Source organism: Corapipo altera, unplaced genomic scaffold (genome assembly GCF_003945725.1).
Source record: "Corapipo altera isolate COAL_440 unplaced genomic scaffold, ASM394572v1 22b, whole genome shotgun sequence".
NCBI classification, from domain to species: Eukaryota; Metazoa; Chordata; class Aves; order Passeriformes; family Pipridae; genus Corapipo; species Corapipo altera.
The window spans coordinates 7,381,127-7,397,279 of record NW_020884876.1 but is presented as its reverse complement, the minus strand read 5'-3'; the positions used below and the strand labels follow the sequence as shown (position 1 = coordinate 7,397,279).

General features: G+C 37.0%; 1 protein-coding gene across 17 annotated transcripts in view; it reads right to left on the bottom strand.

The window, feature by feature from the left end:
- Positions 1-16,153, bottom strand: part of SORBS2 (sorbin and SH3 domain containing 2) — a 154,907-nt gene that overhangs the window by 90,104 nt on the left and 48,650 nt on the right. The window lies entirely within an intron of this gene.

Sequence of the window (16,153 nt, the reverse complement as noted above, 5' to 3'; positions counted from 1 at the left end):
ACTGTTCAGTGAGAGGCTTCAAAGCAAGTCAATTGCTATAAACTTCTCTTTTCTCTCCTTGCTATAAAGCCCTCCTTATATCATATTGTTTGTCTCATTAACTCCTAGCATATTTTGCCATTTCTGAAGAATCTTAGCACTACCTTGCATACCTGTAGTTCCATTAGACTTAACTGTTTACAGGAAAGAAGATATTTAATAGCAGCAATAAATAATATGTGCTCTCAAAATAAAGGAAAACTATTTATGTACAACACGTGAAAACCAGAATAATCAGCTTTGCAACCTTTAATTTGAATGTTTTGCTGATACTATATTTACCCTTTTCCCAAGGGGCACAATCACCAATTTTTATTTCATGTAGCTTCACTCGTCCACATAATACACATCAAAATAATGCAACTTCTAGTGTTTATAACATGAATACATGCACATGTCAGCTGGTTTCAGACCTACTGAAATCCAACTTGCCTCAATGCTATGCACCACAAAAAACCCCAACAAACTGCAATTCTTCCTAATATAAATAGCCAAAGAAAGAACTACTAGCCACTGTGGTTTGAGCACAGTTAGCTCATGCAACTAAGAAGTGTTATTACTAACTACCTGTATCTGCCATCTGACTTAAAAAAGTTCTAGACATTTAGTTAATTTTTAGTTTGTAGGGTTATCTTTCTCTCTCCCTCCCAATTCCTAATTGTTCACCAGCACATTTAAGATTTCTGCTACTGAGAACATCCTTTACTTATCCTAGAGCAAATCAGCCCAAATTTAGTCTAAAAGCAAATTTAGTCTAAAACTAAAACTCACAAAGATTAAGCAGAGTGGTATAGGAACAATTAGGAGAGATGGCATGCAAAATGGGTTCAGTCTTTACAGAAATGTTGAAAGAAAACATAATTTTTAAATTAGGGAAAAACAGTATTTGACAGAAACAGCTGTAAAAGAACAAGCAAGCACACAACAAACCTGAATGATACTGCCTGATACCTGAGGGGCTGACAAATTACTCGAAGGCAAATGTGAATTTACAAAGCAGCTCAGAATACACTTAAGAACATGAAGGAGAAAAAAATGGTTCTTTTCTACATGCCTATCATGCACAGCTATGCAGTGCGATGGAATCTATCTGCTGGCTACCCACAGGTGAGAGCTTTCCATGCTCTTCCACAATAATATACAACACCCACTACCACAGAAACAAAGCAGCAGGGGCACAAACCAGAACAAGTCTTCAGTCTCTTAATTTCCTACTACCAGCAAGCTGTGTCAGCAAATGGAAGAAGAATACTAAAGAGTCTACTGCTTACTCTGTTCCTTATCCAAACCTATTCCTGCACCCCCTGAGGAGATCCAGTTTGTGTTCTGGTTGAGGCCACAGATTTGCAGAAACAAGTAAATATAAAACTATTCAAATAACTGCATCTGCAAAGAGGGAACAAACTGAAGCAGCAAAGGTGGAGTTAGCTGGCATTTCCTATCATCAGCCTTCACAATGCTAATGTAATTCCTTCTCATGTCACCTTCTAGATTTTCTTTCCTTCTGAAAGGAAGAAGAAATACTGAAGTCTCATCATCTGGCATCACAGGGATACCCAATTCTAGAGCCACTAGACAAACCTCTGCCTTTTCAGCTCTCAGCCCCAGCTCCCTTCCTAGACAGTTTTATCTTCATTGGTTTAACTGACTTAACCAGTTTTTCTGCCACTACCCTCCAAACCAAACTGCTCCTTCCCCTGCCAAAAGCAATTTGTCACAGTCTACTGCTCTTATTCCCTCAGTCTTCAAGCTACGCAGCCTTTTCCTCTGCAAAGATTGGTCTATAGTGGGTCTGAAAGAATAGCAAATACCAGCACCTCATTTTCAGATTGCTGTAGCATTCATTGCAGTATCAACTACATGAATAATGTCACTCGTCCCCTATACTACCCCTGACACTTAGAAGCATTTGAATAATCAGTTCTAATTTTCCATTCATGTGCACTGGGAATAGATTTTTAGATTCTGGTTTTGCCAAATCTCTACTGCGCACCTGCAAAGAGATGTTTCAGTGGTGCACAATTTTTGTAATGGGAGGGGAAAATCACATTCCTAACAAAGTTGTTTTAAAGTTTATCACTGTATTCCACCCAGTGAGTCCAAAATTTGCTAAACAATATAATAATTTGACCAGAGCCAAATTATTATATTGTAGAATCATGAACCCTAAGTTTTGGCAAGAAACAGGACCTTAAACCAGGAAATTATGAAAATAGTCAAATAGATAATCAGTCTGCTCCAGCTAGTTAACAGAGACCAGAAGTGCAGTTCTAAACAAAATGATTGAATAGATTTAAGACATGGCTTTTTTCATTGCTATCACAATATATTGCCTGCTTTGCTTTCTAAACACCCAGTGAAAATTTGCCAAGGGTACGTTCCCAGGAGCACTGATGCCAACAGGATTGAGTGGGTTTAGTATTGGTTCCAAATGCAATGTTACATCGAGGTTATCAGATTAATTTAAATGTACCTGTGGCAGCCCCAGTTCTGACACCATCTCAAGTGCTATTTAGGGCTCATTGTTCTGCATTGTAAGTGTCACTCAACTAATTCATGGAGTGTTAGCACATGAGATGGTATCTGTTTCATGAAAACATGTAGATCAGTTACATGCCTTGCTGTAATACCAGCTATTCAACCTCAAAAAGTGCAGTGTGAATAACAAAAAGAGGATAGATAATGTAATGCAGCATGGCAGAATATTCTCCTTCACGTACTCTCCCCAGGTTACTTAATATAATTATTAAAATTATGTCCTCAGCTTAATCTGGTGTATGTAATATTTTAATGCTAGTTTTACAGCACTAGGAATTTTTAGGGTTTTTTCTTTTAAACTGGCATTCCCTTAGCAGATGTTCTCAGTTCCCACACACTTAATTATAGTTTTATAACTACAGCCACCTACCATACAGCGCATTGCAGTGTGTCATTTCAAAAGCCACTGTTACTTGCTCATTAAATTCCTCTGCTATGTAGAGCACAACTGATTTCAACTGTATGCCAACCCACAAGCACATGACAAGGAGACAGGTTTCAGCTTTAACACATGTATTTCATGTGAATGTGTAGAAGTTAACACGGAGGCATGCTAATTTTGTTTAGGAGTGTTCAGAAGAAGAAAATATCATTAAGGTAATGACATTCCATCATTTTAATTAATACACTGACTGTTAAGTGGCACAACAAGTTACAGTAATTTTTCCTCTGAAGAGCTATTTCAAATAGCTTGAAAAATGAAAAATTAACTGCAAACAAATTCTCACTATCAACAAATTAGAGAGACTGAGAAACGTGGGTAAGACTTACCTTTCTGTTGCTTTCACTTACAACTGTATAAAAATCAGAAATTTTAAACAGGATTTAGAAGTTCCACATACTGATGAGAGATGGGAACAGTGTATGTTTCAATACTGTCATGGCACCCTGTCACCTTCTCCTTTCAGCTTAGCCATAAGAAAACCCACAAGATTTTTTTCAGTAAGAAGTGTCAGGGTGCTCTGGCAGTTCTTGGTTTCCACAGCAACTTTCTGGGATGTTTCTCGTCACTCCTAAGTTACTTGTAAGTTACTGGGCAGCAGCCCAGAGATCCTCACAAAGGAGTACAGCATCTTTAAAGTTAACATTTCCAGATTTTTATGTAGACAGAAGAGTAATGCCAAGATCTGCAGAGGCGCTAGGCAAATTTTCAATTATCTCACAAATGGTGGTCCTATATAGAAGACTGGTAAAGTTTTAAACATCTTTTAAAAGTCAGGGGCTATAGGCATGAAAATATGGTAACTGTGGGACTCATCAGTAAATTCCTCACCTGCTTTTTAATGATTTTTATATTTAATAGTCTGCCTTACAGCAGCATTATGTAGAACTTGCTATTTCACAATCATTTAAATCCATAAATGCATAAATAGTCACATGAAATTGTATGGCAGATGGGTAGAGGAGTAAGCTTTTTCTTTCTTAAAGAACTCAAAATTTAAAGGACAAACATTAAATCATATCTAAGAAATTCAGTGACTTTAATTTCACCTGCACTTTCTGAAGGAAAGGGAAGAAGGTTTAAACTCACACTGTATTTATTTTTAAACACACACCCTTTTCCTCCAGTAAAGAAATTATACTATCTAGTCTTAAAATTTCCTGAAGTCACAAAATAGCTATCTGTGAAAAGCTGTCAAATTAATAAAGCCAACAAACTGAAAATACAATTACTTTTTCATTCCTTACAGCAGTTGTTGGTGCTGCTTGCTAAACACAGCATACAAGAATCCAGATGCCTAAAAAAAAGAGGCATTTTTAAAATGTAAAATGCTATTTTATTATCTCCACAAAGCCATCACCTTACAGTTGGTCCCAGGGCATGTAAGTACTTCACCTGATGATCAGTAAAATTTGAAATACTAAGATATTCTTTCTCCCAGTTAAATCAAATGGTATAAGAGTACTTCCAGTCAAAAAATGAGCTAATTCTAAAAGTCCATGCTAAGCAAAGGAAAGTACGTAGAAATCAATCTGCCTTTGAAAGGAATTTTTTTGATCAAGACAAATTAGTGTTCTGATTTCTATTTCAAATAACTAAAAAGTATCTACTTCTTGAGAAACTAACAGGTTTAGAGAATAAATGACCTGATGCACGTCCTGTTGTTTTCTTCCTATTCTACATTCTTGCTGAAATTCTCTACTTCCCTTCTTTCTGTGCTATAATCCTTTTCATTTTCAGTTTTCAACAATGTCTCTAACCTCACTCTGTCTCACTTTCCTGACATCTTATCCTCACTTCTGAAGATGATCTCAGGTAATTTTTCTCTTCTCCATTTGCTCTAAGTACTATCAGTGGCATGGGTTCAGACATTCCTAAATAAAGTCACTGAATCTCAAAGTTGTATCTGTGAACATCTCTCTGTTTCCTAGTATTTTGGCTATAATTTCATCTTATTCTGTCCTATCCCTTGGAAGCCTTCCTCTCATACTCAAAATCCCTTATCTCTGTTGCTGAAGAATGGGCACTTCTAATAGGATTATTGCTAATCAACACTATGTTGTAAACTTGTAAACTTGATGAGGTCAAAATTATCATCCAAACCCAATGCTTTGTAGAAAAATGCTGTTACATAGAGAAATGATTGTAAAAAAGAGTACTAATTCTAGAAGATGATTTTGTGCCTAAGTTGCAAAATTACTGAGAGATCGTGTTTTGAATTTATTTATTTATTTGTTTTTAAATTACATGTTTGATTTCTTGGCTAGTCTAAGCTTTTATTTAGAAATAAGTTAGTTTACAGTAAATTGTTTCAGAAGAGCAACACAAACTAAGTGTTTCAAAAAATTATCTTAATCTGGTCTTTCCATTCACAGAAATTTGACATTGACATTCAGGTTTTGATTTGCTTAGTAAGTCAGGAATGCTTCCTGAAAATTCAGAACAATTCCTGTAAAGCAAAGTAATAGGTTTCCATGCAACTGCACTCACCACTCACAACTGCACTACTGACAAAGGAACAGTGCCCTGCCTTCAAGCATCTTTTAATTTAATATTACTTACTTTAAAGAAACAATGAGGCAACCACCAGATTCTACTGAAGATAAGCCTTGTATTTTTCTCCTAGTCCCTTCTGCTATATATCTATAATATACAAATTTTGCTCTTATTTAGAATAATTTATACCTCCTTGAAACCAGCTGCTTCATGTTCATACCTCCTCTTTAAAAATTTTCTATATGACTTCCACCTGTGATGAATTGTTTTCAGTCTAGTATTTTTTGATATAGCACTTCCCCATTAGTTGCTTGGGGAAGGGTTTATATGGCTGCTTTATATGCATTTTCTAACTAATTTTTAAGTATCTGTCACACTGTTTTCAGTAAAATTATTTTATTATTTCTTACTAGAGATGTGCTCACTACTTTACAGAACTGGCTGTCTCAACACAACCACTATAATGAAAGACAGTACAACAGATAAATCATTCTTGCTAGAAATTTTTATATCACATGGTAAGCCAATGCTAATAGCACAAAACAGAGAGCAGTTTGAAAATCAACACTGTCATTCTGAATACTCTGAACTATGTAATTCTGTAATTCCGTCTCCTCAAGTAATCATTATGTGTGATGGGGCCCTGCTCTTCTGGAGATTGCTGAACACCTGCCTGTCCATGGAAAGCAGTAAATTAATTCCTTGGTTTTTTTTTTTGCATGCATGGCTTTTGCTTTCCCTGTTAAATTGCCTTTATCTCAACCCATGAGTTCTTGGGCTTTTACTATTCCAAATCTCTCCTCAATCCTGCTGGTGGGGGACTGAGTGAGCAGCTGTGCGCTGCTTGGCTGCCAGCTGCAGTTAAACCATAACATGCATTCATAGTTTGCTTTGACAACAGCCATCAAATTTGATCCATTAGTAAAAGCAAACGACACTGCTGCATAACATTCCTACTGTGGTGTGAAGGCTTGGTATTTTAAAACATTGATTCTGTCTTACCAAAGACAGTAGAACATGCATTAGATACAGAGAAGAACACTTTGCAATTGTTCAAAAAGTTATCACGATGGTAAAGAAGTATACTGTACAATCAAATCTATATTGTCAAACCTATGTTACAGACAAACATTTTGTGTATTAAATTGGACCACACATGCATAAAAATATGAAAAGAGGGTAAAAACTGTGCAGAAGATAATAATTTTTTCCAAATTTACATATGCAATAAGTACACATTTGAAAATTAAACCATCAGCAGTTATTAAAAATGGCTGTCCAGATGCAAAACCTGGTATAAGAGGCTCCTAAGCTACTACTTTTTGGAATCCAGGGGAAACACTGGGGAAAGGACCCCTTCAACCATGTCTTACACCTACTTTAAAACACTTCTAAGGTGAAGTCACAGACACTGTATATGATTAGATGGAAGCACCAGCATTCTTGCTTTGCATACACTGATGCTTGTTTGGAGTTGTCTTACATCTTCCTCACAATGAAAATAATGGGAAAATTTGCATTTGCATTTCACCCTTCAGTATTCTAGGATGGAAGCAAGCTGTTGTGCTGCAGTGCTAACAGATGATGAATTTGGTTTTTTATTGGAGATGAGGGAAGAGGAGACTGTACAAGTCATACTGAGTCATACAAGTCTTTTTCAATGCTCTCCTACTTTGTCTTTCTTTTTAACTTCTCTTAATCCTAGGTGAAATACAGCTGGAGGACAGATTCCCTTTGTGGATGTCTCTGTGCTCTAGAGCAGGACTGCTCCACATTGTCTTCAGCTGAGTGACATTAGCATAAACAAAAAGTAGAGGGGAAGATAAGACCCTGTGAATATATCAGCAGTGAATTAGTAACCAAGGCCATGTCATCCAAAAAACACTGAGTTTTTATGAAGTGCACAAACTCTGAAAGAGCAAATGCTTCTGAATATTAAGTGAACCAGAACTGTAGGTTTCAAAAATGATTAACTGCTCCTTTGTGTCCTTGGCATACCTATTTTATATTGAATATCCTATTGTCCCTCATGACCTCAGTGCTGGTTGGCAAACACAATCCGTCCTTCCGCTCTATCCAGCATCTTTAGGGACTGGATGATTTGCTTCAGTTTAGCAGATTTTTAAAATACTGACACCAGATGAAGCTATGACCTAGTTAATGAGTAAGAAAAACATGAATACGCATCTCAGTCATATCCTCCATCACAATTAAGTGGCTGTAGAAGGCTGCTGTGATGTACCACATTTCTAGCAACAATCAGTCAAACCTCTTCTACATACCTGCCCCTGTCAAAAGCTGCCTATGCATGCATAAAGCCTCTTCATTTCCATAAGCATATGGAACCAAATGCTGCATGTTATACTGCTCCAAGGAGAAACTCTGCACTTAGTGTAAGCATGCAGCACCAAGTCCTCTACTTTTCTGCTAAAAGCAAGCAAACTGTGCTTAAACGTGATGACCTGCAAAGTTTTGCACAAGAGTAGGGTATCAGCATCATTTAAAGCACTGCTTAAATGAACCGAGAGTAAAAACTGAGTCATCATAGTTACTAAATGCCTATTCGGATAATATTAGCAATAAAAGAGAGTCCTACTCCAAACTGAAATGTAACATTTTCTTTAACACTCTTGTAATTTTTTTTGTTTGTACTCTGGTCACAGATCTTTTCTCTATCTTCCAGTCTTGGAAATAGTGAAGAATGCAAATACTTCCTGCTATTCCCTCAGCTGTTATAAACCAGTGCAGTTGAACTGAGGTCAATGATGCCCTTCTACTCTAGTTTAGGATCCAACCCCTTAATTATCGCACATTTACTGAAAAAATGTTTCAGAAAAAAAAAGACCTGTGTAAACTGACATTACAGACTACAGAATTTCTTTCACCACTTATGCCATTGAACATAATACAGCCTTTCTTGCTTTTTTTTGTTTTGTTTTGTTTTTAATATAAGCCTATAGAGACTATGTAACTACAAACTACTACTACTATGCATTAACAAGTCGCTTACAGGTAATCTCTACATGGCTACACTTAATGTTCTTGGCTAAATCACAATTGTAGTGGCCTGTCAACATTAATGGAGAATGATATATATATTGTTTTATTGCCATTCAGTAAATGGAAGAGGACAGAACAAATATTACAATACAGAAGTTTTACCTTTCTATCTACAGAAAGTCGATGCTGAATGTACATGTGATATTTTGAATGCTGTCATATGAGGACTTGTTTGTAGAAGCATCACAAAGCAGATCTGTTCAGTGGCTCTAAAATAATTTTTGGGTATTGCCATTTCAGATAATTCACAATTTTGTTTTGTGATAAATACACTTAACAAGGGACCAGCATTTGTCTTAAATTTTCATACACAGAACACGTTCAGTGATTTAATACAAGCTCTGTAGTAAATTTTATGCAAGAGTCTCCAAAGTATCACCTTATTATGAAATTCAAGTGACTTGTGTCAAAAATGCTGTAACTATCAACACTATCAAAAAGCAATTCTATCACCTTTTTTCCCCATGCATCACTTCAGTTTTTAGTACAGTTTACAAGAGCAAAATGCATTGTACATATCAACAATTATCAAATCCATGCAAATTTCTTATGCTACTTTAATCTTTTCCCAACACAGATATACTATTTCCATATCACCAAGTATATCTAATGGCTTCCTGACTTCATGAAGACAGCCTGATTCAGAGGCAAAGCATTTTTGTTTCTGCTATCTCAAAAGAACAAAAGCTGTCACTCCTTTTCCCCCAGTAAATATATAATTCCACAACTAAAGATTTATATTCTAAAAGAGTGAACACAGTGAGCACAGTTGCAGAAGTAGGTACTTGAATAAAATAAGCAAGATTCTTGCACTGCTGTACGCCATCAACTTCTGTGCTTTGAAAACCTAATCATAGCAGCTTATGTTAAGAACTTCACCGTTATGTTTAAAATATAAATTACCTCCTTTTAAGAGCTAACCATTACCAGCCTATCTGAACCAAGTCCTTGAGGACTTCACTAGTACAAATATTATTTTACTGAAGCAACGAAGACCAATGTTGTTACCTGTTACATAAACATTACCACATACACAAGAAAAAGCACTTTTTTTTTCAAGCCTTGAACTAAGACATGGGAGAAAGAAGACACCTCCTCTCCACTGATCTCAATTTCTCACCTGTGAAAATTTTTTCCTATATATGAGTTGACATGCTATTCAAGCAAGTTGCTGTCAAAATTCCACACACTATCTACCAAGCTAGAAACTTGAGATGCTGAGATTCAGAAAAGCAGTCCTACCTTTACCAAAACAATACTTTTGAAATTTTTCTTATAAGAAGTTATGCACCACAGGACTTTGAATTTGTAATTCATCCCCATGGTGGCTAAAAGTTTATCAAGCCATTTGCTTCTTTCTCCAAGAATGCTAGGCTAGGTGAATATAAGCCTAAATAGTGGTGAGCTGCCACACTCCGACACGTCTCAGCTAACTATGTTTAGCAACTATTTCATTTCACACAGTTCTGTATGTATGACTCACACACATGAAAAGAATGGGCATTACCACTGACAAGTTGCGTTGTTTTCCGCCGCTACTGTTTGGCTGCTGTAGAACATTTTGCAAACCTCTGTCCCACACAGAGCAGACTTCCTTGAAGTATGACAGCAGGAAACAAATCTGGGTGTAGCTGGACAGGCACTCATTGTTTTGAGCTTCCACTGGATGCAAAGTTAGCAAGTCACTCAGAGGTCAGAGCTGTCACAATATCCCACTAGCTGAGAAGTGTTACTCCATTGCGTGTTTGATTCATCTTTGCAGTTCTTGTAGCTGCTTCCAGGCAGACAGACATGGGAAGAGTTTAATAACAGAGAAGGCAGGCAGTGGTTTTATAAGAGTCATTTTCTCTGCACTGCTTTTGATGAGACATTTTAAAAGGCATTTGAGAGGAGCCCGGAAAATTCTTTCTGAGAGCAAAAAGCGGCAATTTTGAGACATGAACTAACTCACAACAGCCACAAGCAACAATGTGGAGCACATGCTAATGAACTTTTTGCTACATTAATATAAGGTGTCCTTTCACAAATAATCTATAAAGGATGTCAAGAGTAAATTAACCACAAGGTTTTAGGTATTGGACTGCACCTCAGGGTACCTGGACCCAGTTCTCCATTTGAGAACAAAGAATATGAAGTCTGGCAGTGTCATTTTGTTAAATACATGAAACAAAATATTCTGCAAGGGAACAAGAAAAAAGTGCCTGCCAGAAATTTTTGTATTGAACTTTGTGGAATTTTATGTACATTTGGCAAAAAAAGACAGGTTACCAGTCTTAAAAGTTTGGCTCTTTATTAAAAAAAATTAACATTCCTTGAAACTTAGTGTTCTTTTATAGCTCATTAATGCCAAGCAAATGCAAATGCATGGAGGTCACCAGACTTGGGAAGTTGCTGTTACAATGGAGGGATCCCTCAAACACTGGAGGAATAGGCTGACAGGAACCTCATGAAATTCCACAAAGTCCTGCACTAGGGGCGAAACAACTCCAGGCAGCAGATACAGTTCAAGGAGAAGCTCTGCAAAACAGGACCTGTGAACCATGACAAACATCAAGCTGAATGTAACTTGACTGCATGCCTTTAGAGCAATGATGGCTACCTGCATATCAGCTACACTAGCAAGGGTATCACAGGTAGGTAAAGGATGTTGGTCATTTCCCTCATATCATGTCCTAGTAAGGTCAGATTTCTTCTTGGAAAGGCGAGTGAAAGGACAAAGCCCAAGAGACATGTTGCAACACATACGATTATGAATCTTGTGTTTGCAAAAACAAGCTTCACAAAAGTAGTCAAGCAAGGGAACAGGACCAGCCATGCAGTCCTTATCCTTAGGGACAGTTAAAGCTGAGCCACACAAAGTCTTGTGTAAACCTACTTCAAGATGAGTCATGCTTTATGCAAGACATTGGACTACCTGATCTCCAGAGGTACCACATGATCTAATTTATCCTGTGACTGAAGTGATTCTCTTCATGGTTCTAGTGAAATGTGCTACTACAGTTGAATCTTTCATCTGTTATTTAAGACATGGAGTCCAAGTAGAATTTAATCTTACTCAATACATAGAAGAAAACCTGTTAAAGTACGATAGTGATTTTTTTTTACTCTTGTTCTTACTCAATTTTAGGTGCATGATAATATAAGCAAGTACCCTAAATGTATAGACCAGTTTTAATTATACTTCAGCTCTTCACAGAGAAAAAAACATTTTGAAAAAAACCTTTTATTTCACCAGCCATTAAATTAACTTAACTGGCATTTTCTGAGTACTCTTTTGAAATCATGGGGAGATCTGTAATGAGATGTCCTAAGAAAATGACCTTGATTATCTCACCAAGAAAATGGCAGTCAGAAACAAACAAGCCTGGGAAGAGGAACGGTTTTAGCCATTCCCTGGAGTGCATCCCTGAACAACTTCTCATTGTGTATCATCAGTAAATGAATCTTGCAGAGGTAAAGGAGCTTTGCATTTTCTGTAGCTCAGCTTTAGCATATAAACTGCTATGTTTCATCTGTACTGGGATCTGTTTATAGTGTGTTGACACAATTTTATTATGCACAAGCTCATTTTTGGCACAAACTTAAGTCTACTGTAGGTAAAATGGTGATTTTTGGGGGGGGCTGTTTTTGCATTGGCCTCCTATAGAGGTGCCCATGAAAAATCATGACATAGAAGACTCAAGATCTGTGATTAGAGACTAACCTTTTGATTCATTATTTCTGGCCTCTGCAACCACATACAATCCTACCTGGACCAGTCTGAGCATTATAGGAATTTTAGTATTTTAGCCTTTCTGGCAGAAAGGTCAGATAGACATATCCAGTCAGTAAATTCAGAAAGATTCTCATTCTTCCCTGTAAAGAAACAAAAATACATTGGCCATGCTTACACATCAGCAATTAGCTTTTGAGACTCATGTTCAACAGCTATAGCTAATTTATTACTTAGCAAATCCATCACATCATGTAAACAACTCACAGTGCACACAGAAAGGCAAATGGTCAGGAATATGAAAACTGTAGCTACCTTCTCACTATACATTTTCACTGAGCATTTGTGATGAAAGAAGCTTGATTGATTTTTTGCAGTGACTATTTTCTCAGGTTCTTAATATAAGTAGCAAAAAAACCCCATCACGCAACCACAAACTGGTAGCTGAAAACAGATACAAGGCTTGAGTTAAGGCAAAACATGACTAAAACACAGGCTTGAAGTTGTTCCTTTCGTTTCCATAAACACATCTAAAGCTTAATTCTGAAGCAAATTTTGTCTCTCTTTTAAAAGAGCCTGTTTTCAATGGGAAATGTGTGTGTGTAATGTTTTTCCAATCTGCTAAAACAACGTACCAATTAAGATTAAGGGACAACCTAACACAGAAGAGGCTATCGCATACATTTGAACAAAAATAGACAGTTTACCTACTCTTCCTGTTCCTCAGCAGAATTGTCCAATGCTTTAACTAACAGTTCCTCTACCCACCAGATGGGATCAGTTTGCTCCTCAATGTCTGACTTAATTTGTTTTTTTTATGGGACCTATTTGCTGCTGTGTGTTCAGTCTTTACATTTGTGTTCTTGTGTTGTGACTAAGATTACTGCTTTTTTAAGAGAGAGAAAAATTAACATCCAAAGGCCATCCCAAATCTCCCTGACATCTCTATTTTTACACCTATATTTTGATATCTAAAAATTGGTGGAAGAGTCAACTATTGCAAGGACCTACATTCCAAGAAGTAATAATGATACATATATTTATTAATTTGTTCTTATGGCATAAGGCTTACACAAATACCTTCCTACGATTTTCAAAAGCTCATGAAAATTGACATGAATGGCTGCTGGAAGGACAGGCACTTTTAGAATTTCCCAGTGTGTGGCTATCTGCATTTTTAGCTAATTACAGATCTTGAAATAGTAGTCCCTGTGCATTTATAATGTTTCAGAATAAACCTTTGTGGAATCACAAACATACCCCAGGAGACTATTAGTAATTCTCAAAAGTTTTATTCTGTTCTTGGGCTCTCTTCTGAATTGGTCTCCCTAACAAGCACAAACTCATGTTTGACACAAGTGCACTGATCTATGTGCAAGGATGAGCATGTGGCAGGAATCATCAAGCTGTCAGCTATTCCCTGTGAAAGAACCAGACCTTACAAAGTCCAGACACTGTCTTTCCAGTTCTCCAAACCCAGCCCAAGAGGAACAGTACTATGTTTGTAACTTGCCATTCTTGTGGGAGAACCCTGTATCTTTGCTAGGTCCAACCTGCAATAACCATTTGAACGAGAACCTCTACACCACCACAACAAATGTATTTTGTTTTTATCTTCAAGCCCTTGCTAAGGCCTTGAGATGCAAATTTAGTTTCTATCCTACAATTCTGCTGAACATACTTTGAAATCCATTGTCATTCCTCAATCTGGAGGTGCTTTCCTCTTTAAAAAATGAAAGTTATTATTTCAGTAAGCAGGCTACACACTCAGCAGAAAGGCAACCTAAAAAGCCAAAACATATTTAAAACCATTCTAATTTTTTTTCTTCTTTGTGGTATTACCATCTCACAACCATGTAAGGTTTATAACAGAACACTTTAACTCGTGCACACAATCTTTCTCTCATTTTTTCATAATTAGGCTACAGCTAAGTCCTTCTTCATTACGCTGACCTAGAATAACACATTAATTCAACATAGCTGTAGTCCCTACACAGACAGAGTCCTTCCGCCTTTGCTGAAATTCACTGTGCTCCTTTTAGGTTCTGTCTAAATTTCATGGTAAAAATACCTCAGTAATCATTCTGTTGGTTGCTCTCCAATTCTGACTCAAATGTGCAAACCCCTCTTTAACTATTTATCCAGTTTTAGTAACTCACACTGATGTTATCAGTCACAGTGATAACAACATTTTAATTAATTTAACAGACCTTTTCACAGTAACTGATGTTTGGTCTGTGTTGGGTTAATTTCTTTCTTTTATAGAGCTCACTACTCTCACTTAACACACAAACCAGCCATCCTTTCTGATCAGCTCCTGTTAAGGGGCATACCAGAGTGGACAGTGTTCTCTCCCTTCATCAACTTCTCAGACAGCTGAACCCAATAGGATGATGGTGGAGAATTAAGACTCCTAGAAATCTCATGTTAAGAAAAAATAACATTTAGACCTTCCTGGTACTGGCAGTATACACCAAGATACCATAGCTATTAACTAGCCAGATGTAGGTCTGTCATACTGCAATGAAAAATATGAAATAATTAATCAGTATATATCAGACACTCAAATCTACTAGGATCATCACATCATAAAAGTACAAGCAAAGCACTCTGTTTTGAATCTTGCATGATTCTGTCAGAATGATTAATTCTACCAACTACAAAAATAAAACCTTTTTCTATTTTCAGTCCATTTAGATCTAGATCTCAGCACTTAATTAAAAACAAGAAAAAATGTAGGCAGGCTTTTTAGAAGGGCCTTGTGCTATGCAATTATCTTTTTAATGGAAAATTTTCAGCAGGGATTCCTTGTCTTTGGACTAGTCCTGTGAGTACTAAATGCCTACTAATACTAATACTATGCGTGTCTAATTAGATGACTGTGGGTCCTATTCAGAAACATCCCCAGCCCACATACATGAAAATAGCTTTTTGTATGTAAACAATTGTTTCATGAGATTCATTAAACCCTTTCATTAAAATCTTTTCATCCTGCATGTACTAAGAAGAACTGTTCAGATCATATTTGAGAAAGGTATATCAGAAAGTACAAGTCCCACACAATTTTAAAAGAGAAGCATGTTTTGAATTTCTACTTTCTCATGAAAGAAGAAACTAAATCACTGTAGAGGAAGGCACCAGAAGCAAGATTAGTAGCCATGCTAAGATATGCATGCTTATTATTTTATAATCTGCTTTCCTTCCCAGGGTAAATACTGAATAACAGAAAAGGTACTAAATTCTGAGTACTGCAGAAACTACACAGTGACACCTGACTTTGCTTCAAATAATGGAATAACTTAAAACTATTGAAGCAATTTCCAGATTTTTCCTTTCATGGCATACAACCACTTCATGAGACATTTTTCATAAGCAATGCAATGCTTTCTGACACACGGGCCAAAGAGAGGTAAGCTGAAGGGAAAGGCCTACAGCCTGCACGGCTCAGGCAGCACAGTACCCAGGCAGATTATCTCCTCTCAAAGGCATGGAAGCCTCAGCTGATATTAGTGCTTTGTCTACAGTCAACAGGTTAGCAAAGTCATATAGAGCTTTTGGAAAACTCCATAAAAGAGTTTGGTGAAATAAACACCTGAAGAAAAGTACAAAGATCAGTGTTTACAGAGCCATAGTGCTGTCTACTTTTTATATGTGTCTGAATCATGGGTCATCTACCGCCACCACCTGCGTCTCCTAGAACGCTTCCATCAATGTTGTCTCCATTCAATCCTAAACATCCACTGGTCAGATTATCTGACTAACACGTCTGTTCTAGAACAAGCAGCAGTCACAAGTATTGAGGCCATGTTGCTGAGAACACAGCTGCGCTGGGCAGGACACATCTCAAGGATGAAGGACCACCGCCT